Here is a 25957-nt window from a genome sequence, read left to right on the forward strand (position 1 = left end):
GATGTCAGAATAAGAAACAAAAGAAAATAAACAAAATGACAATAATACATAAATAACAACAGACTACTAGCAGTTACTGACATGCCAGCTTCAGACCTCAATTAAACTGATTAAAAGATTATGTCTTCATTATATGAATATCAGGCACAATCCCTCCTTTAGGGGTTTAGTATTATACCGTCATAAAATATATGAGAAGAACATAACCCGTGTTATGCCAACAACTGGTTTTAGAATAAATACATCATGGTAAAAAATTTTAAAAATCAACTGCTTTATATAATTCTCCGTATGCAGGCGTTGCTGAGATGTTGCTAAAATGCAATGTAGAAGCAGCCACAGTAAAATCTATTGAACCTGAAAGTAGTTGATGTGATGCCGTAAATATTTGTCGGTGTATTTGCTATAAAGTAAAGTCATGAAAAGAGATTTTTGTATATGTATTGATAAAACACCGAAATACACATTTAAAGTGTACTGTTACTTACATTTGTCGTGCAATGATTGCTTCATTGATGTGGATCTGTTTTATGTGTTTTCTTAGATATATGCAGAATGTCTGGAATTGAATTCACTTCTTGATACACATGCAGTTGGGGACTTGATAAGTAGAAAGTCATCACAAGAATCAATGCAGAGTAGAAATGCCAATACAATAGAAGAACAAGAAATTTCGAAATATCTAGAGGGTGAGTTTATTGACGGGACATCCAATGTTGTATCAGCTTTTATCCATGACTAACATAAAAGTAAGTATGACATCTTATCTCCTAACGAACTGATGACACTGAAAGTCTTTGCAAAAAACGATGTTTTAAATATTTAAATATTAAACACAAACAGTATGTCAAAAAAATTAATAAGATATAGGCAAAATATAATTCACACTAGTCTAACAAAACAATTACTGTTACAGTAATCTTATCTTCAACATGTTCAACACTTCATTGGAAGAACATTACAATGTATAATGTTTAAATGAGGCATAACACTGCTTTATGTTATCTCTAAATACCAAACTAAATCATGACCCACAGCATTAATTTATGGCAAATTTACTGATCTAGTATTCCAAGGCATGTCATTATTGCTGCACGTGTACTGGTTTGTTTTAAATTTCGATGATCAAGGAACACTTTAAACAATTCTAGTCCAAGGGGTTGACAACTGTTCATGAAAAATGTATTTCAGATGTGTGCATATACATGCGTTCTCTTATTCCTGAGCAAGAAGATGTAAATCCAGATGTACAGAAAATTATCCATCTTCTACAGACTGAATATGAAAAACAGGGAGACAATTCTAGGTTTTTAATATTTGTGAAGACAGCAGCTACTGCCAGGGCACTGGCTAAACAACTTGAATGCGTAAAAATCTCAATTGTCAATACTTCCCTGGGTCACAGGCTGGACCAGAGGACGGAGGTGAATAGGTTTATAACCATTTATCAAAATCACTGTTTATTTGAAAAATATTCTTTTTTTATGACTCAAAACAAGCAACAAAAGAGAACATGCTATTTTTAATTTAAGCTAATTTGAATCTGCAAAATCACCGAACAAAAAAAAATCGTATGATTTTGAAATTAATATAATGTTTAGTTCAGTCATTCTATGTTACCGCGAATAAAAAAAACTAAATATGACCCACTGCACCGCCGTCATTAATGACGAATGAACTGATCTAGTAATCTACATAATGCCAATATGGCTGCTTTTTTTTAAATTTACCTTGGATTTCGTTATTATTGTTATACTTATATACTAGTTGAAAAATTAAATTCGAAGAAATCCGAGTCTATAAAAAACCAAATTTGATTCCGAGATCTAGCATCTACTCAATGTTTTTATATATTGCATAGCTTAAACATTAAAGAGGGAGAAAGGGAGTTTCGGTATTTTTGTTATTTTACTTTTTACGACAAATTTGAATAAGAAGAAACAGCACATGATTGATTTTAAAGGAACTAATTTTGAGGCAGAAATGCCATTCATTCATGGCTTTTTTTTTATTGAAAATTTAACTGATATACAAATTTATAAAAACAAGTAGCATGAAAATGAGCTTGACGATATATTTTTGTGCTTCTTTGTTACATATTTGTTTGTTTTTTATATAGTGATTATACAAGAGGGACATTCAAACTCATAAATCGAAAATAAACTGACAACGACATGGCTAAAAAAAAGAAAAAAAAACAAACAGACAGACAGACAGACAAAAAAAGTACACAAAACACAACATAGAAAACTAAAGACTAAGCAGCACGAACCCCACCCAAAACTGGGGGTGATCTGACTTTTTACGAAATGAGAAGGATATATTCATCATGTTTTTCAAAGAATTTGGCCGAAAACTTAAGAAAGCAGGTATTAAAGATAAAAGATAAATATTAAACCTGAAAATTCAACCTACAAGGTGTTTCCCTATATGCGGACAAATCATGAACAGTATCTGCTTGTATCTTTATTTCTATTTTGAATCTTGCTGTTTTTCCGATTTTTTGGTTATTTTATATAGCAATTATACTACGGTTACGCCTCCGATTTTCAAACTAAAAAGTCCGAAAGTTGTCAAAGTAGACAATGTTCTCTTGTACCCAGACAAAAGTCAAATAACATGTTCAATTCACCTATATGTGGACAAATTGTTGATTTGACATAGGAATTGGCATATTGTCATTTATATTTAAGGGGCATATATAATCCTATCGTAATGGCTGTCGTCATGATACGGCAAAATGGCCGCTATGCAAATTAGAATAAGAACCCTAAATTTTGCTATATGACATGCGTATCTTCGCACAACATGTAATAAGAATTAAAAAACCCAGAATATTATCATCAACAAAACAGAGTTTTCAAATATGAAACAAAAGTATGTGTCTATCAGCACATAATAGCAGTATGCCGAATTCATACGTAATGACGTAACCTGGAACCTGACGGTACCTGGTCCTCGACCAGTGTTATTATTATTTATTTTTTTTATTTCAAGTTTCAATTTTCCTTGAAGGCATACATTTTTCTTGAGAAAAAAAAATGTTCGTCGTTTTGAAGAAGATTTAAAGATTATGTGTGTGGTGTTCGAACTTACTTTTGGTAAACCAATTGTATGTCAAAAGAATATTTTTAACCCTTTTAGCTCACCTGGCTCAAAGGGCCAAGTGAGCTTTTCTCATCACTTCGCGTCCGTCGTCCTTCGTCCGTCGTTAAATTTTACAAAAATGTTCTCCTCTGAAACAACTGCACCAAATTTAACCAAACTTGGCCACAATCATCATTGGGTATCTAGTTTAAAAAAATGTGTCCGATGACCTGGACCAAGATGGCCGCCATGGCTAAAAATATAACATGGGGGGTGAAATGTAGATTTTGGCTTATATCTCTGAAACCAAGGCATTTAGAGCAAATCTGAAATTGGAAAAAAAAGCTGTCCTGAAATTTTCAGACAAATCAGACAACCAGTAGTTGGGTTGCTGCCCCTGAATTGGTTATTTTAAGAAAATTTTGCAGTTTTTGGTTATTATCTACAATATTATTATAGATAGAGATAAACTGTAAATAGCAGTAATTATAATGTACAGCAAAGTAAGATCTACAAATAGGTCAAATGACCAAAATAGTCAATTGACCTCTTGAGGAGTTATTGCCCTTTATAGTAAATTTTTTACATTTTTTTGTAAATCTTTGTAATCTTTTACCAAAATCTATTCCTCTGAAACCACAAGGACAAATTTAACCATACTTGGTCACAATAATCATAAGGCTATCCTGTTTAAAGTAAGTGTCAGATAACCCCGCCTACCTACCAGCATGGCCGACATGGCTAAAAAAAGAACGTAGGAGGTAAAATGCAGATTTTGGCTTATATCTCTGAAACTAAACCATTTAAAGCAAATCTGAAGTGGTACAAATGCTCATCAGGTTAAGATCTATCTGCCAGGAAATTTTCAGACGAATCAGATAACCCGTATATGGGTTGCTGCCCCTGAATTTGTAACTTTAAGGAAATTTTGCAGTTTTTGGTTATTATCATGAATATTATTATAGATAGAGATAAACTGTAAACAGCAATAAGGGTCATCAATGTAAGATCTACCAATAAGTCTTCAAGACCAAAATCGTGAATTGACCCCTTAAGGAGTTATTGCCCTTGATAGTCAATTTTTAACAATTTTTTGTAAATTGTTGTAACTTTTTACCACAATCTTCTCCTCTGAAACTACTGAGACAAATTTAACCAAACTTGACCACATTCATCATCAGGGTATCGAGTTTAAAAAATGTATCCGATGACTCTGCCTTCCAACCAACAGTCAATTAAAAACAAGCAACATCTAGTAAATAACACCATTGACAGCACAAAACCTGATATAATATTTGGCACAGAAACTTGGTTAAACCCAAAAATCAAAGATGTTTGAATATTTCTGACAATTTTAAATTGTACTGAAATGACAGAAAGAAGACGGAAACATCCAAAGAAGGGGTGGTGTTCTTATAGCTGTAAAGAAAGAACTTATTAACTCTGAGGTATATGAACTTGCACCCCTGACAAAACAAAAATGGTCTGGGCAAAAGTAGACATTGTTTGTTCGAAAACTTTGTACTAAAGTTTCTTCTATAATCCAAAAACAACTGATGAAACCAGTTTTAAAATCTTTGACTTATTGATAAAAAAAGCTACACAAATAAAAAATTCTACGCTTATTATAGGAGGAGACTTTAATCTCCCTGGTTGGAATTGGAACAACAGATCACTAAAACCAAACACTAATTACCCACACCTTCATTACTTCTTTAACAACTGACTTGACGACATATGTCTCACCCAGATTGTTGATGTTCCTAGACGTAAAGACAATATCCTTGATCTGATAATTACAAACTTACCAAACCAAGTACAACGTGTTGAAGTTATTCGCGGTCTATCTGATCATGATATTGTGTTTGCTGAATTTGCTATAGATTTATAGATGATGTCTCACTTAACATGGAAAACGGTAAACAAACAGATATTTTGGTCATGGATTTCTCTAAAGCATTCGATAAAGTTTCACATTCTCTTCTCATTAATAAACTTCAACATTACTGGATACAGGGGGAATTAAATTTCTGGATACAAAATTTCTTAAGCAATCGCAAGCAGACAGTTGTTTTAGAGGGGGGAAATCAGAGTATGTTACAGTCGAGTCAGGGGTTCCACAGAGGTCAGTTCTTGGACCTAGTCTTTTCCTGTATTACATAAACCAGATTCCAACTGTCTAACATCTACAGTGCGTTTATTTGCAGATGACACAATAGTTTTTTTGGCAATAAAATCAAATTCTGATGCATCTACATTACAACAAGATCGTGACAAATTGGCATCATGAGAAACTATGTGGAAAATGGCATTGCACCCAGCTGATAAGTGTAACGTAATTTCAGTCACCAGAAATAAAACAAAATCACATGTAACTACACAATACACAATCACTCTTTAGAATATGTAACAACAGCAAAATATCTGGGGGTAACCATCAGTTCAAACCTTAAATGGAATGTACACATTAACAGCATATGCAAGAAAGCTAATAGCACCCTAGGCTTTCTAAGGAGGAACCTGAATATAAGCTCAACATATATTAAAGAGCAAGCATACAAGTCCCTAGTTAGACTTTCACTAGAGTATGCTTGTTCTGTTTGGGATCCATACTTACACCAAGATATAGATAGCATTGAAAAAATTCAAAGGAGGGCTGCCCGTTTAGTTACCAACAAATACAGAAACACATAACGCGTTGGTAACATGTTACAACACCTTGAATGGCACAGCCTCTCTGACAGAGGAAAAGATTCAAGATTGGTAATGCTATAAAAAATAGAACACGAAAAGGTTGCAATACCTCAAAATAATAAATTAATTCCTCAAGAAAGACAAACAAGACATTCAAATTCGAACAGATTCCTGAAATTGTCCATATACGTCAAAACTGTTAGACAAATTCTTATAGGAGTTATTGGCCATAGATGACAGATTTTACCATTTGTTTTTTTTTTCATTTTTGCCTAATATCATGAAAAAAAAATGATGAAAACTATGATATTTACAGGGAAACATTGTTTTTCCGTTATGCCTTATATGATTTAAATTATGAAAGATAAATAAACACTTTAAATCACAAAAATGATCAGCAAGGCAAGATCTATTAAAAAGTCAAATTTTGCCGATATAGTTAGTAGACTGTCACTCTTTATAGGAGTGATTGCCCTTACATGAGGATTTGTTTTGAGCAAAAACTAAGGAAGATAAAGAGAAACTAAACAGACTAAAAGATCAGTAATACAAGATCATCAAAATAGAGATTTTTGTCATGAAGTCTATTTCTTCTACAATTTTGGAGACTGTCATTTGTTTGATATGCACATAAACCAAAGTGAGCGACACAGGGTCTTAAGAGCCTCTAGTTTTGATTACATACACACATATCATTATTTTTACTTTTCATCTGCCTTGAATCAAGTACCATATAAATGCAGTGATATGTAGAGCAAACCACTGATGACCAATTTTTCTTTTTTTTTCTTACAAATTTCATACACTTGTTTTTGATTTTTTTGACAAATTTTTTTTTTTTTTTCTTTTAATTTCTTTTTACATTTTTTTTTCTTCTTCAAAATTTTACCATAGAAATAAAACAAAACATAGATAATTTAGTTTGCAGCAAAAAACTCAAACTATTTTTAAGAAAATAGTAATTTTAAGAATTGTTAAAATTAACTTAATTATAATTATCTGACATTGTATTATCTGCACTGTAAAGAATAATTTATATATATTATTATCATGATTTTGCATTATGTGTTTTGAAAAAATAAAATAAATATAAAAAAAAAATATTTATTATTCGTTATCTTAACGTTTGATTTGTTTAACTTATTCCAATGTATTCTATTTTCACAAGTTATTACCAAACATAAACAACAGGAAGTGTTAACTAACTTTAAATCTGGTGTGCACAAATGTATTGTGGCAACTTTAGTAGCCAGCGAAGGAATTGATATACCTGAATGTAACACGATAATACGATACCGATTTACAGCAAATAAAATTACAAGCCATCATTTGAGAGGTTTGTGAATAGCTTTAAAGTATGAATTTTTTTTCTGACAATAAAGATAACCATTTAATATATATTTTATTTTGATCTTTTGATCTTTTTATTTCAAAACATATATTTAAATTTTTTATTACCTTGAACTTTACAGCTCATCGGTGTCAATACAAAATTTAAAGTACACAAGAATCAATAGATGTTAATCGTTTTAGGGTAAACCAACCAATGCAAACAACAGACAAGTCTTAATTAACGAAGCATACGGCCACCATACTAAATTATAAACCTGTTACATTTTATTATCGATATATAAAACGAATCTGTTTTAATTTGAGCGTTAACCATTAACCCTATGTGGATTCTTAAAAACTCTAAAGAACTTCTGGATAATTTTAAATCTCGGTCTTTTTCTGAAATTAGTTCTATCAAAACTTTTGATTTTTCAACCTTGTATATCACCATTCACCATGTGAAATTGAAAAACCGTCTAAAAGAAATAATCCACAATGCTTTTCAACATAAAAATGGTAGTATACGCTATAAATTTATTACTTTGGAATACCATAAGGCATATGTTGTTAATAGTGAACAAAAGGGTAAAACATGCTACACAGAGGAGCAATTGATCAGTATGCTGGAGTTTCTTATTGACAACATATTTAATGGATTTGGAGGTAGACTATTTCAACAAATTGTCGGCATTCCTATGGGAACGAACTGTGCGCCTCTCCTTGCCGACCTCTTCTTATTTTCATATGAATCGTAGTTCCTTCAGACACTTGTCAAAAACAAGAAGATCAAAGAAGCCAGGTTATTTAATTTCACTTTCAGATATATTGATGATGTTCTTTCTATTAACAATCCGAACTTTTCTGATTGGGTTCAATTAATATATCCCCCAGAACTAGAAATTAAAGAAACAACAGACACGGCTTCATCCGCCTCATTTTTAGACTTATACCTCGAATTTGACATACACAGTCATCTCAGTTCCAGAATCAATGACAAACGAGACGATTTTAATTTTGAAATTATCAATTTCCCCCACCTTAGTAGCAATATACCAACTTCACCTGCATATGGGATATACATTTCCCAACTTATTCGGTATTCAAGAGCTTGCAGCTCATACTCAGACTTTGTAATTATATAAAACGTCACCAGTGTCTGAGCAGAAAGTTGATGAACCAGGGGTATGTCAAAGAACGTCTCGTCCTTTTTCTAAAAAAGTTCATCGGAAGGTACCAAGTCCTTGTTGATAAATATTTCGTATCAACTTCACAAATAATACACGATGGTCTTGAAGTATAGATTCTGCGTACTGACGTTGTTTATCATCTTAATAACGTGTTATAGTATTCTTTTATTTGTCTTTATCAATATTACTTTTACTGTTAAGTCTGTTTTTTGTGATATCTATTTGACGTGACTCTGTACTTATGTATCCCGTCATACTTTGAACGACAAAATTATTTTATATCTACCTGTGTGACGTCAAACGCGCGATTCTACGCCAGTACTTAAAATTTTCCATCCTTTATGGGTGGATTTTACATTGATAAATAAAATCGTGTTATTGTGCTATGGTACATTTTTGTATTCTTGTCTTTCAGTTTTCCGATGTGCTTTGTCTATATGTCTTTTTGTTTATCTTTGTTGACATATTTGCTTGTTTTATAGTGATTAAGATTACAAAACAATGTGGACTGCTGTGCCCCTATTTTTGACATTTTTACTTATTATGTTTGTTTGTTTTGTTTACACATCGTTGTCACTATAATTGAATTGTATACATCTGTCATACAAGAGGTTTAGCTATCTATAAAACCAGGTTGAATTCACCATTTTCTACATAAGAAAATGCCTGTACCAAGTCAGGAATATGACAGTTGTTATCCATTCGTTTGATGTGTTTGAGCTCTTGATTTTGCCATTTGATTAGGGACTTTCCTTTTTGAATTTTCCTCGGAGTTTAGTATTTTTGTGATTTTACTTTTTAGATCTACAAATAGGTCGTCTAAAATATGTGTCCTACAATTACCGAGATTTGAACCTATGGTTCTGATATACAGATATGTATTCTCATATATTAATATATTATTATCCTATATTCTTAATTAAATTTTTAGTGGATTTTCAGGTAGAATTAGAACCGCTGGTGGAAAGGAGATAATAAAAGGATCCGAAAAACAAAATCTACGTGAAACCATTAATGTAGAGAGGATGGTGTTGATGGAAAGGGCAGTAAATGCTGTCCTAGCAATGGGCGAGCATGAAGTTAGAGAAAAGATAAATAGAAGTGAAAAACTTCTCTTCGAATCTGAGGAAGTAACACGGAAGAAAGCGCTTGAAAAAAGTCAACATAAAGTTGGTGAACTTTAATTCTATCTTTGGACGTATTACACACAAGCCAATATAACACATTGTAACTGAAGACATAAAACTGACTGATAAAGTGTTTAGTGAATGTAGGCATGAATGGGGACATATAAACCTGAACAATGACTGTGAATTAGTTGTTGTGGCTCAGAAGTATATTAAAGTATATAATGTGGCAAAACAAGGACCTAAAAATATTAAGACATGGCAGGATGTTCCATATAAGATTGCAACCGTAGATGACGATGATATACTTGCTTTCAGATCTAGTCAGCATCCGACACCAGAATGACATCAATCAAATAGAAAGGCCAGTAACAGTTGTAAAATTCATATACACTTTCATACTTCAAAAATGTTTGTATTTGCTACAAACGTTTGGTAAGGAATCTAGATGTGTGTAGAATGCAATAAATCGAATAGAAACGTGCATGCCATTATGAGCTGGTGACCATAAGTCGAAATTGAACATTTCACTAGTTGTTAGATTTTCTCTCCTGGACGATGATGATCCGTTGGAACTTTCTTATCGAATGTACATTACCATGTTTCTCAGTTGATTAGATCTGTGCGTTTTCCATGACGTCCCTGAAATACACATAACACACTTACTGATTACCCCTTACACACACACATACACACACACAGACAGAAATAATTCTAAATGTTGTTTCTGCATTAATTTCTTGTTCAAGTTTAGCCTGATCAAGTTGGATTGGAAGTACAGCCACCAATATCATAGAGTAGGACGGCATGATTTTAAATCATCCAGTCTAGTACTTTGAGCTTGTGGCTCTTAGGAACTATATTATAGTGTTGCTTGTATTTGTGTAATGCTATCTTTAAATATGAATAAATTGGAGATACATGTATACAACATTTACATTTATCTCCAATTTATTCATATTTGTTAACAATTTGTCTACATGCAATACATGCTATATGTTGCAATTATAATGTAATATACTAGAAAGCACTTTCACATAGTTCTGTTTGTACTTCGCATATGTTGACTCTGACTCGAGATTGGAACAAACTTCTAAGTAAAAATGTTACAGTAAAGGTATGATTGAGAGCTAGAAACTAGAATAATGAGCCATAATAGTGCTACACATCGTTCTTGAGCACTATTACCATGAGCTAGCATATGAGAAGTACTATCATCATGTATCAATATCGGGTTATTGTGTTATCGTTCTCAATTTGAAGGTAATATATATAAAGTTGAAACAAGTCAGTATGCTATACTACCATAACCACTAAAGATTGTTTGTGTATATTTTTTGTGATAGTGGTCAAATTGAAGATGAGAAGCACTTTCTGTTTAATTATTGGTTTTTCTCTGATATCAGATATGAATTATATGCCAAAGCCTGTCTTTTAAATGTTGATTTTGATTATTTATGCGATATTGAAAAACTCCATTACCTTATGTGTAATGAGAATATGGTTCTTCTTGTAGCTATAAAAATAAGAGATATGGTAGGACTGCCAATGACACAACTCTTCAAGAAAGACCAAATGACACAGAAATTGTCAATTATAGGTCACCGTACGGCTTTCAACAAGGGTAAACCCATACCGTATTGTCAGCTATAAAAGACCCCGAAATGCAAAATGTAAAACAATTCAAACTAGAAAACTAACGACCTGATTATGTACAAAATAATGGACTAGAGCTAATTCACTGTCTTCTATGTTTTACCGACGAAAACATGACGTAATCAGGAAATTATATATGTTTTTTTTTTTTTATTTACGAAATACTTTATACATGTAAAAAAATAATATTTTTATGTATGTATTACATTTCTGTTTTAATGATAGTGTCTCATTAGTCGTTTTCGGCCGACATACTTTTTTCTAAATGCTAGGTTCATAGGACTTTGTGTATATAGATAGATACTGTAATGGCTTTAATAGCAATTATCTAAATAACATGTGATAATTATTTATATATGGCACGTGTTAATGTTAATTTTATGTCAGCAGTTTCTAAATCAAGCAACTGATACAAATGACAATAAAGAAATCTTTAAAATAAAGTAAAGAAAGTTAAAAATTTAGAAAAAAACCTAGGCAAATGAAGCATTGTTGCTGTTGTATCTAAAATTTTGATGTACAAATCTTTCAAACTTAATTATAAATTTTCAGTTAGTTAAGCCAGTGATATAGGCATATCTACTTTTGAAATAAAGGAATACTTTTATTTTGTACATTATACATTAATCTGCCACAAGACGGATGACAGAAATCAACATGACATGCATCTGGTATTCGATCAAAAAGGTATCGCATGCGTTGTTTCGATGTCGTCACATGAAACATGAAAAACTGGATAATATCTTTAATCTAAAAAAGCAGCTGAGATTAATTTTCCTTTTAACAGACCACCCATGGACCTCTCAACGAGTTTTTGTATTGGCTCCTATACTACGAGACACTACCCCACCAGGCATTATATCGATCGTCCCTATTCTGGTCGTAGGTAGCTGTGTATATGTTTTCTATGTTGCGTTGTGTGGATTTGTTTGTCTTGTCGTCTTTTTGCCATGGTGTTGTCAATATAATTTAAAAATAAGGAGATGTTCTATGATTGCCAATGAGAGAACTATTCAAACGAAGTGGATTTAAGCAATTATTGGTCATTGTACGGCCTTTAACAATGAGCAACACTCATATCGTATAGTAAGTTATAAAAGTCCTTAAAATAGAAAAATATATATGACATACTTCAAACAAAAAACAAAAACAGAATGGCCTGATTGAGGATAAAACAAATAAACAAAAGACAACAACCAACGACAACCTCTGAATTACGGGCTCCTGACTTTGGAAAATTATATGAAGAATGTGGCGGGATTAAATATGTTTGTGGGCAGTTAGCATTCCGCTAACTTGTGACAGTAGTGTAACAGCACAACATAAATACAAACAATAAAATCAGTAGGTAAAAATGAGTTGAATCATTCAATCTGCACGAAGCAGGAAAACAAAATCAGAAAAAGACAAAAGACACAAAGTACTCACAATTACTGAAAGCTAGTTCAAAGCCAATAACAAGTTGGTCTTTGATATATGAGTTCGAATATCCTTTGATATCGTCTACCTCTCTTTTGAAATCATAGAGATATTGAGTTTCGTTTGGTATAACGCTGAATTATTCGAGTTAGATGCATTTTGTCTTTTTGATCAGATAAGGAAAAGGTATGTTGTTATATTTTACAGAACTCGAAATTTTGTTTTTCTTTTAATTGTTAATGTTTTCTGCATTCTATGGTGTGTCAAACGTTATATTCACAAAATAAAATATATGTTCATAAAAAAAATAATTCTTCGTGGAAATTAAGTATTTGTTCATAAAAACAAAATATTTATCCACAAAATCAAAATATGTGTTCATATAATATAATATATAATATATATGTATGCATAAAAATGGATATATATTAAAAAAATTAGAAAATATATATTGATTTTTTTATAATTTTGATATTTTGAATATAAACATCCGATGTGAAACGAAGCTTTTTTCTGGATTTACCATAGTCAGGAATCAGGTTGATTTATGATTAAATTGATTTTCGAATTCAAAGGGCTAATAAGTGGCCTTATCGTCCACTTCTTCTTTTATTTAAAATCGACATGAATTCCAAAAGGAGCGAGACAGGGTAAGCGGCTCCTCCTATGCATGCATCATTCGCAATGCGAATCCATTCTCTGTCAAAATCTCACAATCAGAAATAGGACACAATCTGTAAAGTTATGGATTAGACGACAATTCTACTATTTGAATATCTAAGACTGCAATAAAATATGTCGCTACTGAGTTTAAACACAGTCATATTGACTCAATCAACCAATTCGTGATGGTTACCGTAAAACATAGTTTGCGTCGATTTCAATCATCCTGATGTGTAAGTAGCACGCCCCTGCTGATAAAGTCCATATAGTGTGAATGTGAATGAGCGTAACGTATCAATTGAGATATGTAAACGTTATACCAAAATATTCAGTCAAAGCGAAAACAAATAAGCGTTCAAAACCAAGATGCACAATTTTGGCCGGAAGCCAGAACCAGTTGTGACACAGCATTTGTTGAAATCTGCATGCATTTCAATTGCATTTTTGTCTTCATAACAGCTTTTCATGTAATTTTAACTTGAAATATTTCCTGCAGTTCAAATGCATTTTTAGTTTCTTTGTCTTCAATATAAGGTCCCTTTTGGTCCATTTATACCTTTCATTTCCTCAAAATTTCAACTTTTTGGGCCAATAAATATTTTTTTTTGGGTAACTTTCACTCATTTATGAAGGAAATGTGATAATTAATGAGTAATTGAAGTATTCAAGTTGAATGAACTATCCATATAAAAGTTTACTGACTCCATGGAGGTTTCAATAAGTCCTTACGTAAAACTTAAATTTACGCCGCGTTCCAGAAAGCTTTCCTTTTAGTGAATAATTTATTGTTACTGCTTCAAAAATAATTTCATTTACTAATTACTATATATCTATGACAGTATTACTTAGGAAAAAGTTTTCTATTATAGCAAAATAAAAGAAATACGGAGAAAAAGTAAGAAAAAGCTCCCCAAAACACTGAGTATGGCTTGCTCTGTCTACTAATATTCATAGTAGAGTTCTATTTCAAAACAATTTTCTCATAAAATGTGTTTTTGAGACTCAATACACTCAGAATATTTCATTTTTGTAATATTTCACTTAAATAGCTAGAAATTTTAACAAATGAGAGTACACACAAGGTCACAGGTGCATGTGCAGCTTCCCATAATAGGTGTAATACCACCATTGATGTTCCCCTATTAGTCTTTGTTAAATTTGCACTTTTCAAAACATTGTGCAGAATTTATCTTTGTTTCAAATAAAGAAATACTTGGCATGAGTTAAGTTTTATCCTGTCCAGTACTATAGACAAAATTTCACATAACATTTCATCGCATATAAGAAAATAACTATCACTGGAAGTTAACCAATCAAATTTTCACCCCTTTTTTCCTGTGTACAAGCTTTAGTAACCATGTAACCTCAAGTTTCCAAAACATTCTATAGAAACACCAAATAAAAAATAATGGTGCTTTGAAACACCCAAGATATATGTTTATGACTCAGAAATTTTTTACCGCAATGAAATGTAGGATTAATTTCCTACAAAATGTCAAATTCAAGGGAATATTTTTTTCGACCCTTTTTCGTATGCAACCGGATGTGACGTACTATGATTTGGTGGTATTACACCTAAAACACGTGTTTCTGGAATATCGTCATCAGGTAAACTTTGAACATGAATATCTGAAATCCCTTCATTAGGTTGGTCCGAAAGCTTTAGAGGTGCATGACTATGATCAGAGCAAAACAACTAGCGAAACCAACGACTGTCAAAGATTTACTGTACCAGATGGAATTTTATCCTGAATGTTATACAATAGTTTATCAACTCAATCGTTATAATAAAATAATACCAACTCTATCAACATTTTGTTTGTTTGTAAATTGACATCCGATGTTTTGATGATTTAATTTCAGTTTATGTACATGTGTATTTTGATTGCTCTTTAATTACAGAGACCTTGCAACGAGAAAATGTCTATTGTCAGAGAACGATTCCATAAAAATAGTCGGCGATTTTGGGATGAGCCGTTTAACTGGAAGGTAAGTTATTATTATTAAAAACCTAAATGACTCATTGACAATGCATGCAAAATTGTACATGTATGATACTTATGGAATAACAGCACTGTAGTTGAAGAGTTGACACCGTCAATAGGCTATATGACGGTCGCAAATGCAGTTTTACTGGCGACGCTTTTCCTTCCACTTCCACTTCAAAATATCCCATGCAGCCGTTCACTATCCATCTTAACAGAAATTATCAAATACTACTATATCGACTATGCTGACTATGCGGTATGGGCTTTGCTCATTGTTGAAGGCCGTACGGTGTTTCTGTGTCATTTGGTCTCTTGTGGAGAGTTGTCTCATTGGCAATCATGCCACATCTTCTTTATATACATATACTAAATAAACTAGCAAACGTGTGTTTTATAGAAACTGCAGTTCATGATCGGATGTTGCACTGTTTACATTTGATTTGTTTATTGTTTGAATGAGAGTTGTCTGTTTTCCATTGTTTCAATTGACTAGTTGACCCTTAAAACCTATGATGTACCAACAAGCAAGTATTGTGTTACAACCATTCAAAAATTTACGTCACATTTAAAAGTAATCTGTATCTGTCATTATCTTACCTCCTATACATTTCCTATATTTTTAGGAATATAATTTGTTAAAATCAACCGTGTGCTCCGTGTATAGTTCATATTAGGTTAGTAGGCGGGGCTTATTTCAATACACGGTTAGTAGTGGTGTTACGTCCCTTTATAAAAAAACACGGTGTTGAGGAAAACTCTGAGAAGTTTCAACAGACAAAGAAATTGATGATGAACGATTGAAATAAATTCATAAAACACATTTAAAGCTAACAAGTTGTTATTGTTGGCATTTGTTTTTGTATAGACAAATGGAAGTAAGTGTTAATACTAAGTATTGAAGACTTAATCACTTTGATATGCCACTAGCCTAAATACCACATGTTAAGATAGTCGGAAAGATAAATTCGTTACACAGTGTGCTAGTGACCTAATACGATATATATGGGGTCAGTAATTTACATATGGGGATTTGAGCTTCGCTCTCACCCCATATGGAATTTACTGACCCCATATATATCGTATTAGGTGACTAGCACACTATGTTACTAATAATCTCGATAAGCATGTACTTATTACACATCTAGAATAATATGTTATGATCACATATTCCGATCATGTAACTGAATTGAGAAGCCATTGATTATTTCAGAACCAATTACTACAGAAGGAAAGGTACTGCTATAGTTCCTGTAAAATGGATGTCTCCAGAGGCTTTCATCGACGGAGTTTTCACATCAAAGACCAATGTTTGGTAAATAATGATTTTGTTTTAAAGTTATATAAGAAAAAGGTTTTAAGATCACAGCCTGGCTTTTGATTTTTAGTTTTTATGTGCGCGAGTGATCTTGTGTCATAAATTGATGCCCAATATCCCTCATTTTACATTATGATTTTGTTGCATTGCTGACAGTAGCATGATTATGTAAACTTTTTTTCAATAAATTTTCCATTCGTTTTATGTTAAAGGGAAAAGATAGTATGGTCAGATGATATGTTTTCGTACGTCATATGAATTCGTACTATGCATGCTTTTTTCAATGGAAATTGTGACGTCACAATGCACGAAACTCATGAGACGAGGATAAATTAAGGCGACAGTTTTATTCCGATTTCAAATATCGTACATCGATAAAGAGACAAATCAAGGTAACAATATTAACCTATGCATGTATCACTTGCTACCGGTATGCAAAACCACAAACAGTCATAATGTCACAGTCGAGAATAGAACAATCTCTGTAAAAGTACAGATCATTCGACTTTACTGTAATCTGAAGATCTGAGCTCGCTAATTAGGTGATACATTGTACTGGTCAACCAATTCGTGATGGGACCGTAAAACTGATGTAATGGATTATCCATGTAAATACACATACTATACTGTCTTAAAGTTGCTACATATATAGTCCTTAAAAATGTCGAATATATGGCTTCAACTTTACAAAAAAGAAGCGGGGTCAAAAACTTCAAGCAATCACTGTTAGGGAAATCATGCATGATAGGAGTCGGAAGCAGTGGAAAATCGTATTATCTGGAACACATGTAATCCATATACACATACTGCTTTAAAGCTTCCTACATATAAATGGAAAAAGGTCACAATAGGAAAATCGAAATCAACTCATTTGTCGAACAGTTTTGTTTTCACTGTCAATTTCTTGATGTTTATCAAGATATGAACCTAACCGTCTCTGTTGTATTCTTTTATTTCAAGTTCAACGGGATAGATGCAACCAGCATAAATTCAAGTTTGAACAATTTGATAAGAATACATCATTCAACAAGCAGAAAAATGAATTAAAGAATGATTTTATCTTCAATTTTAAAAAGCCCTTGTATGAAGCTTCTCTAAATGCAAGACAGCAACAAATAAATGTTGCATGTGTTAAAATGCAGCCTAGCATTGTAAGCTATCATACGACATTAAATCAAGCGTGTCCGTCTAGTATTAAGAAGCTGATACTAAACACATGTTATCGTCCTAAATATGCATGTTCGGTGTGAGCCAAGGCTCCGTGTTGAAGGCCGTACTTTGACCTATAATGGTTTACTTTTACAAATTGTGACTTGGATGGAGAGTTGTCTCATTGGCACTCATACCACATCTTCTTAAATCTATGTAATATTTGTCATTGGTATTAAGTTTTCGCCGACAAGTTATGAGTATATAAGAACAGTGTTAACGTAAGCATGGAAAATTATATTTGACAGATGACGAATAGGAAATTTTAGAAAACCATGACTTTTGTGAAAACAAATACTACTCATCTTTAGTGTTGTATTACGATACTCAAATACAAAGTTTGAAGATAATTTAAAAAAGTATCAATTGAAAATGATTATTGATGTGTCATTGATTCGTAATTTGTGTTTCTTTTTGTTTAGGAGTTACGGTGTTTTATTATGGGAAATGTTCTCGTTAGGGCATGTTCCCTATCCTGGAGAGTCAAACGAAGAAGTCATGCAGTTTTTCAAACATGGTGGACGACTTCCGCAACCAGAAATGTGCACCGAGAAAATGTAATGATTCAATTATGACTGTGTAAATTGGACTTTTTTTATCACTTGTATGGTGATTTTTTCAGCACCTATCTCCGTTCTAGTTAGATAGCAAAATTTACCATGATACAATTTGATTTTTTTTTTCTAATGATTTTAGCAATTGGAATGAGCTATACAAATAATGATATAATATAACCTTTATAAATGTAGTGTTTAAGTCAATTTGATGGAATTCCCGGTTGTCAGTTATATTATTGTAAATATGAAGGTAGTTCGTCCTGGAAAATCAATTCGCTCAGACTAAGATGCATTTTCACTTGAATAGAACAGAGCAAAAAGCGTAAGGCTTGTCAATTATCGTATGAATACACTAATTGAGGTGACTTTCATATAATTTCATCTTGTATTAACCAGTCTTAAATCATCTTTTCTAGCCTCGATCTATTTGTTAATAATTACAATAACATTGCCTGATTACGGGTGCAAATATTTCACCGATATTTGCAAATGTTTTCAGACATTCCATATGTACATTAAAACTGAAATCAAAAACCTAAAGATAATACAAGACGAAATTGACGATCACTTCATCTTTTGATGTGTTTGAGATTTTGCCGTTTGATTTATAAGGGACTTTCCCATATGAATGAATTTTCCTTGGAACTCGGTTTTTTAGCTCACCGGGGCCCGAAGGGCCCCATGTGAGCTTATGCCATCACTTGGCGTCCGTCGTCGTCCGTCGTCTGTCGTCGTCGTCTGTTGTCGTCTGTCGTCGTCTGTCGTCGTAAACTAATTCAAAAATTTTCTCCTCTGAAACTACTGGGCCAAATACCTTCAAACTTTTACTAAATGTTCCTTAGGGTATATAGTTTATAAATTGTATCCAAAGTTTTGATCCATCGACAAACATGGCCGCCATGGCTAAAAATAGAACATAGAGGTCAAATGCAGTTTTTAGCTTATATCTCAAAAACTAAAACTTTTAGAGCAAATCTGACAAGAATGTAAAATTGTTCAATTGGTCAAGATCTATCAGCTCTAAAATTTTCAGACGAATCGAACAACCCATTGTTGGGTTGCTGCCACCGAATTGGTAGTTTTAACAAAATTGTGCGGTTTTTTTGTTATTATTTTGAATATTATTATAGATATATATAAACTGTAAGCAGCAATAATGTTCAGCAAAGTAAGATCTACAAAAAAGTTAATATGACCATATTGTCAATTGACCTCTTAAGGAGTTATTGCCCTTTAAAGACAATTTTACACAATTTGTTCATCAAGTTTGCTAACATTTAAAAATCTTCTCCTCTGAAACTACTGGGCCAATTACCTTCAAACTTGAACTAAATGTTCCTTAGGGTATCTTGTTTATAAATTGTATCCGAAGTTTGTATCCATTGACAAACATGGCCGCCATGGCTAAAAATAGAACATAAGGGTCAAATACAGTTTTTGGCTTATATCTCAAAAACTAAATCTTTTAGAGCAAATGTGACGGGGTAAAATTGTTTAATTGGTCAAGATCTATCTGCCCTGAAATTTTCAGACGAATCGAACAACCCATTGTTGGGTTGCTGCCACCGAATTGGTAGTTTTAACAAAATTTTGCAGTTTTTTGTTATTATTTTGGATATTATTATAGATATATATAAACTGTAAGCAGCAATAATGTTCAGCAAAGTAAGATCTGCAAAAAAGTTGATATGACCATAATTGTCAATTGACCCCTTAAGGAGTTATTGCCCTTTAAAGACAATTTTACACAATTTGTTCATAAAATTTTGCTAACATTTAAAAAGATTCTCCTCTGAAATACAGGTGAGCGATTCAGGCTCTTGAGAGCCTCTTGTTTTGTTATTTTACTCTTTACGTGTAAACTACGTGAAAACATATACTAGACAATTTTGAACTTTCTAATATAATATGACCTTTGTTTTATATTTCAGGGTGATAACAACAGTACATCTAATCCGTATTTGTCAGTGCCTTGTTAACGCAGCAGTACCAGTATTTATATCATTCAAAGACAGAAACAATTAGGTCGAACCTATGAATGTACAATATGTGATGAACCAGTCATATTATAATAAAATTGAAATATTTAAATGTAGATACTTCCAATGACGATGTTGTCATATTCATTGTACATGTGTCACTGGTTGTTAAGCAAACAACATCCAATCAATCTATATTGAAAACAACGATATTGTTTCAATGATATGATATATATTTTTTTCTTTTATTAAGTATTTACAATGTTATGAATGTTTGTAAATGTGTGCATGAAATGCCTGTTTAGAACTAAAGTCTTGTATTGAAGGATTCCCATCGCATTCAGCTATACCTCTAACATGTCTAATTGATAGAAATAAAACAAAATTCTGTTTTCATAAAGTACTGAAATATATATATTCTCTGAAAAAAACATGGGATTTTGAAGACTTGTTTAGAACGATAAAATACAGTGCGCACTTTATATAATAAAATTAGAAAAATACGAATTGATTAATGTGAGTAGCAAAATACTACTATAGCGTTTTTTTTTTTATTCTTCATCTAACTGTATATTAGTACAGATTTTATTCTATGAAAATTAAATCACATATCTTTAACGGGTCTTCACTGTTTTAAGAGACTGATATCTTAAGCCATTTATCATAAGCGTCATTGTACACGGAATGTATCAACGAATCATGTCCTGTTGGTAAACGAATCATCTCTCTATATATATATATCATGTATATAAAACATTCAAAAAGATTGAAAGATACGAAGGTCAATCAAACTCCCTGGACCATATGTCTTTTACTTTCGTCGATTCTGAATTTCACAGGGACATTTATGGTCTCTCTTTTTTCTTAACCGGGTCAAATAATTATTCATCTAAATTTAATGTCCTATTTCGTTTTGTGTTCCCTAGCAACATTGGACGTGTTCGTTCTGACTTTCTATCTTTGATATTTTTACATATAACTTAAATGTCCATAGTTGTTTTATACATTTAAAAAAATCATTTTTCTTAGACAGTGTTGTTATTTCTGTTTCATTGAATTTTTTACAATCAATAAAGAAAAAAAATATAATTGATGTAGATTTTGTGTTAATAATCAAATACAATTTACCAAAATCTGTAGCAGTCACAAGAGATTATTTACATTCCTTTGTTTGTTCATATATCTGTTTCAATTTTGAAATCCAAATAAATATTCATGTTTTTAAAACAACTTTTGATTTACTTTATCTTCACATTAAAGATGCTGCTAGTAGTTTGTTTGATAAAAAAAAATCGTATATGGTATAACGAACCAGCAGCTTGCTTCACATTAATATTAAGATGTTGTTCTTGATTTTGTTCCGGTGATAAAAAATCTAGCGATTGGTAGATGCATGAAAAATGAAAGACTTTGCACTTGACAAAAATAACTATATATGCCTACATTTCTGACGAAAGTGTGTCTTTCTGTGTTGTGATGTTCCACTATTGTTTCAGTAAAAAGGGTGAAGGTTTGGTACCATTAAAACGTTTAAACCCGCTGCATTTGTTTGCACGTTTGAATCATGTCTGCAGATAAGTAGTATTCAGGTTTCTGCTATTGCTGTTGTAATACCTGGATATATTTTTAGTGTACGATTATTTTGCTAAGACGTGTATGCTGGCATTTATGTATTGTTCTAACACTAAAAGAATAGAAGTTTTTTTCAAAGGTGCCAAATCAATGCTATGGCAAAATATACTAAAATTATTCTACATGTAAATTTATATTTCTTTTCTTAATATGTACACGTGAGAGAAAAAAACATAGATATTCAAAGACGGATAAATTATTGTACCGAATGCTTTAACAGAACATAATTTTAGTCTGTAGATGCTTCCCTTATCTATAGAATGTGAGTACATCGAAACTAATGGCAAGTTTTTACGTATCTGGGAAAGAGCCAATAAAAAGGAGAGCAAACGATATTGTACATCTCGAATAAAAGAATCCCGTATTTTGGGAGATAAGTTATATAACTGATATTCCAATATCACTCAGAAATAAATACAGCCAATTAAAACATACAACTTTTTATCAGATTGGGAACATGTCGGGATTAAGCTATTGTAGGTGTAATACCACCATTGATGTTCCCCTATTAGTCTTTGTTAAATTGCACTTTTCAAAAAATTGTGCAGAATTTATCTTTGTTTCAAATAAAGAAATACTTGGCATGAGTAAAGTTTTATCCTGTCTAGTACTATAGACAACATTTCACATAACATTTCATTGCATATAAGAAAATCGGTTTAAAAATAGAACATATTTTTATTTTTTCCGAAATGGTCACGTTGTTTTACTTCATCAAGTTATGTGATAATTACATCAAAGAATGACAGGACCACATCAAATATTGAAACAAACACATCATGTAGTGTAAAATCGTCAAGTTTTGAAACATCATCACGTAATGTTAAAGCCATATAAAGAATTGGCAAATCATCATTACGAAATAACAAAACCACATCAAGTAATGAAACAACTACATTACGTTAAGTCACATACACATCAAGTTATGTTAAAACCACATTGCCTAATGACACAACCACATTAAATAATGGTGAAACTACATCGAGTAATGACAAATCCATATTAAGTAATCACAAAACTTTATCAAGTCAATACGAAACCATATCGTGTAATACCGAAATATCATGAAGTAATGACTATTCCATATTGACTTATATCAAAACATCATTACGTAATGTCAAAACCATATTATGTAACGACAAAATATCATCAAGTAATAATAAAACAAAATAACGTAATATCAGAGTTCCACATAAGACAGATGTGGAGTTCCAATTTGTTACGATACAAACAGTTTCTTGTACAATTAGGATGGGAACAAGTTGACAATTAATCCAAAAGGTAAATTAAAAGTTCAAAAAGATACAAGACTTGCAATGTTAGTTCTCCAAACGACGCTCGGGTTGACCACATCAGTGATGCTTGAATGAATATGTCTGAGAAATCATAAGATGAAGACGACGATTAGGAATATGAGACTGCCATTACAAAATAGTGTTAGTTGAAATAGGATTTATAATTTTCCTTGTAACCCATAATGAATTCTTGCATGGCTTCGTAAATGGGAGTTAGCATTGCAACCTTCATACACGAGAATTTTGTGATCGTTATTCCGATTGAACATTTTATTCATCCAGGACATGGGGGCAGACGCCGCTCATTAGAATAGGGTTGGATATCAAAATCAAGATAACCCTTCGGATGCAGATAGAAACTTATGTTAGACAATTAGAATAAAATTAGGTAATAAAAAATACTAATTAAGGTTTTGTCATTGTGCTAACTAGTTTGAATGATATATCGAAAGTATCTGAAAAAGTTCAATATGGTTTTAATATGTATTAAAGGATAGTTTTTTGCTATCACCTCCGCTATCCATTTATAGTTAGATCCTTCATTAGATTAAATGTATGTAATAAACAAGTCAAACAATTTGTAAAAAAGACGAGAAGGGACATCCTTTTCTTTAATTTTTCATTTCAATTTCGACATTTTTTTACTTCCAACGATATGGTTTTATCTTTATCTTACTATGAGAAAAATATTGCACAAAAAACATTTTGCTGCACTATTTTGTTACAAATTGTTTTTTTTGCAACATGAAATGTGTTCGTTCGAAACAATAAATGCCATGAGAATCATATCTACATTACATGGTTAGCAGACTGGGTCGTTTGACTCGCTACTCCTTTGAAAATGTTATATGGCTCAAATAATTTTTGGTGACATTTCTTAATAGAAAATATTTTATATTTCTTATCGGATTTTAAAATCATTTTTTTTATTGTCTTTTTTCTTTAAGAATAATGGATCCTGGAGCGCGTATTTGACTTTTTATATAACTTATCGTCCCACTATTCATGATGTTCTCTCACTCAGTAATTCAACGTTTGGTTTCTTTGTTCAACACATATATCCTATTCAACTTGCAATAACTTATACCACAGAAAAAATTAGGTGTACTTCATATCTTAATTTACATCTACAAATTGACAATGAGGATAGGCTGAAAACTCATTTTTACAACCATTTGATTTCAGCTTCACAATTATTGTATATCCATTTCTTTGTAGCAACATTCATTCAGTGTATACGGTGTATATATCTCCAAGATGATACAACAAACTAGAACTAGAGTTTCCTATAATGATTTCCCTGGTCATGGTTGCTGCTTACAAGAAGCTTCGGAAAGAGGGGCGAAAGATACCAGAGGGACAGGCAAACTCATAAATCGAAAATAAACTGACGAAGCCATGGCTTAAAAAGAAAAAGTCAAACAGACAAATAATAGTACACAAGACACAACATAGAAAACTAAAGACTAAGCAACACGAACCCCACCAAAAACTGGAAGTGATCGAAACCTAGGGTTATCAATGAGGAAATGTACGTCATTTCCTTACAGGTTTTCCGGACGCCATCAGGATTTGGTTGGCCGTTAGTGATTATCCATGCCAAGATGACCACGAATATAGGTTTCCATCGTCATTAAACAAGGCATGTCCTAATTTTCGTGATAATGACATCATCATATGCGACTTATTACTGAATATTTCCGTTTGGTATCGTGTCCTTCTTTTTATATAACATTAACAATACCAATATTGACGCACCAGATACTGTGTATTTAACCTCTGTTAGTAGAGATCTGACTAGAAAAAACCAGTTTCAACGATGTACCAACATCAAAAGAAAAACAATCGGAAAAAGACTTACCATTAGTTTTGTAAGAACTATAACCCAAAATGTACATATTGTGTCTATGACAAACGAAATGAAAACATTACAATTCACGAAATCGATTGACATACTTTTGCTAATATTCAAAATAAGTTCTAATACTTTATGAAAATAACACTTTATAAATTGAATGCGTGCGAAGAGCTTGTTTGTATTTACCTTCAACAAAAAGGCTTAACACCAAAATTTAAAAGTCAAGTATGTATAAAACCAAAACACCAAGAAGAACCAACAAATTATAGCCACATTATTGTAATTATCAGTCGATAATTTGAAATTTGAAACTAAGCATAAAGGTCAAATACAAGTTCAAATTCTTCGACTTGTTGAAAGCGAGAACAAACGGACGGCATGGCATGGCTTTAAAAAGTATGATATTCTCGTAAAAGGCACCATTCCCAACATGCACACATTCGGACCGTTGCATAAAAAGTATTTTGATAAAATTGACATATTATGTTTCTTATAGATGTTCTCTATTCTTGTTTTTGACTTTTTGTCAGATATTCGGAATCCTCTAGTTTTATCCATGTAGTTCCAATGAAAAAAATGCCCGCTAATCCCTACTTTTCATAAGTTCATAACATATAATTTGAAAAGCTTTTTTTGAAAATCTTATAAAATACTTGTTATTTTTTGATAGTTTATGAAAAAAAAAGGTGTCAATGTTAAATGTATGAAAAATCTAGAGATAATCAATTTCTGCCAAATTTTCTAAAAAAGTATCTCAAAAACAAGGACACGGACCTGTCATTTTCTCTTCTTTTTAAGTTCCGTTATTTGTATACTACCAATTTATAATAGTATTTTAAAACAGTGGAGCGAACATTCTAAAGTGTAGTGCGTCTATTATTAGTTTTTGATGACTATACATAGTTTTATGATGTAAACAAAAGCTTTAGATTGTGTGTTTTAAAACATTAACATTTTTA

The 25957-nt window shown here is 32.0% G+C and overlaps 1 protein-coding gene and 1 long non-coding RNA gene across 9 annotated transcripts in view; one reads left to right on the forward strand and one right to left on the reverse strand.

Moving 5' to 3' along the window:
- LOC127725357 (2'-5'-oligoadenylate synthase 1A-like) overlaps positions 1–25957 on the reverse strand; it is a 308747-nt gene that overhangs the window by 220459 nt on the left and 62331 nt on the right. The gene's annotated exons all lie outside the window — the stretch shown is intronic.
- LOC127725364 (uncharacterized) lies at positions 551–11690 on the forward strand. The gene is made up of 4 exons (XR_007992960.1): positions 551–689; positions 1192–1424; positions 6950–7117; positions 9243–11690. It is a non-coding gene; the product is annotated as an uncharacterized LOC127725364 (long non-coding RNA).

Source organism: Mytilus californianus, unplaced genomic scaffold (assembly GCF_021869535.1).
Source record: "Mytilus californianus isolate M0D057914Y unplaced genomic scaffold, xbMytCali1.0.p SCAF_15, whole genome shotgun sequence".
In the NCBI taxonomy this organism is placed as follows: Eukaryota; Metazoa; Mollusca; class Bivalvia; order Mytilida; family Mytilidae; genus Mytilus; species Mytilus californianus.